This window comes from Vombatus ursinus, unplaced genomic scaffold (assembly GCF_900497805.2).
Source record: "Vombatus ursinus unplaced genomic scaffold, bare-nosed wombat genome assembly UNPS02014778.1, whole genome shotgun sequence".
NCBI classification, from domain to species: domain Eukaryota; kingdom Metazoa; phylum Chordata; class Mammalia; order Diprotodontia; family Vombatidae; genus Vombatus; species Vombatus ursinus.
Window position 1 is genome coordinate 21,030,469 of NW_020954556.1, and position 1,739 is coordinate 21,032,207.

The 1,739-nt window shown below is 39.5% G+C and overlaps 1 pseudogene; it reads right to left on the bottom strand.

Annotated features, from left to right (window-relative positions):
* Positions 1 to 415: 415 nt before the first annotated feature.
* LOC114045255 lies at positions 416 to 896 on the bottom strand (annotated as a pseudogene).
* Positions 897 to 1,739: the final 843 nt, after the last annotated feature.

A 1,739-nucleotide genomic window follows, 5' to 3' on the forward strand; every position in this document is an offset into this window, starting at 1 on the left:
TAGCAATTTTTAAAACTTCTAAGAGAAGCTGATAACAGGTACTGCCATGTCTATGTAGATATATTATTTCCACAAAATTTTAATTTTTAAAATTTGAATCCAATTCCTGTAATGTTCAGACTTTCATCTAAGATGTTACTTATTAGGGTCATGATTAGGAATGATCTTTGGGGGTTAACATCTTCCTATCTAGTAACAAGACACTGATGCTGATAGATTCAAGGACATATAAACTACTGTTATGAGATTAGGGACCCAAATCTTTGAGTGCTTAAGAGAAGTTATTGCAAAGACTCCATATTCTTTCTCCTTCCTCTCTCTGATTGGGCTTAAGTCAAGGAGAAAGGATTCATTATCTAGTTTGTGCTCAGGCCCTGCTTGGCTCACAGTTGATACAGAGAACTTATTTCTTGGATTAAGAAACTTCAACATGAAACTTGAGATATAATGGTCTGAAAAGTTTCCTTAGCTTCTCCTGGATTTGAAGTCCATGACTTTGTAGGGGAGTGAGGGCTAGTGGAGGGAGGTGAATTGGCCTTGGATATGGGATCTGATAATGCATTTCTATTTCAATTCTTTCTGTGCATTTAGCTATCCATTGTTTAATCATTCTGAATCTGTAAGATTTTTGTTTTTCTGGAATGACATTCTGGTGCTTTAGAATTTATTTAGAGTCATTTTTACAGGTATTTGGAAGGGTTTTGGGGAGAACTCAAGCAAGTCACTGCTTTTACTCCACCATCTTGGCTCTGCCCCTCTCTGGAACGAGATTCTCCCTTCATTTATAATATACTGCCTTTCTCTGATGGTGTCCTCCTTTCTGCATGCTACCTCCTTGCAAGCCTTAAAATCCTTCAGTGTAGGCTGAGAACTTCGTGTTGTGTTGCTGTGGTCATCTCTTAAACTCACCCTGTATTCATCATATCTATCTCCCGTCCCCCTTTCAGTGCCAGGGATGAGAGAAGGGAGCATCAGGAGGTCTGCGGAACTGACCTGATTGGAATTTTAAACAAATAAGTGACAGGCTTTCTTCTTCTCCTGTTCCTTGTCTTTGTCCCCATCTTCTTTCTCCTCTTCCACCTATCCCTCTACCTTATTTTTTTTCTCCTTCCCTCCCAAAGGACCATGAAGATGTTCAGAGTGGACATGAACAGACTACAACACATTATTGATGAAGAATTGAGAAAAAGAAATTCTGTAAAGGGTGTCTGAGAGAGATGAATCACTGGAATAAAAAGACTGATCACCTGGCAAACAGCCAGGAATAGCTAATGGACAACTCCATATCTCCTCACCCAATCTCACCCCTGCTACATCAAAGGTTACACTAGTTTGCACACAATGTCAAGATACAGCATGGTGTAGTGGATAGAGCACTATGAAATCAGGAAGTCATGGATTCACATCTTACCTCAGATACTTTTTACCTATGTAACCTTAAGCAAGTCACAACCTCTCTTGGCTTCAGTTTCCTCAGATGTAAAATTAGGGATTGGACTTGATCTCTCAAGTCCCTTCTAGTACTAAATTTACGATCTTATGATCTAGAGGAAGGCTTTTTTTCCAGAGTGCTGGGGAGAATACTTGTAGAAGATTAATGGGAGGCTATGGAAACAAGTGGTACAGGTGGGGAAATTATGGAAGAGTTGCGATCTGCATTATTGTTAGGACATATGCAACAATTCATCAAGCATTTATTAAACACCCATTCTACGCAAGGAACTGTATTAGGTGCTGAG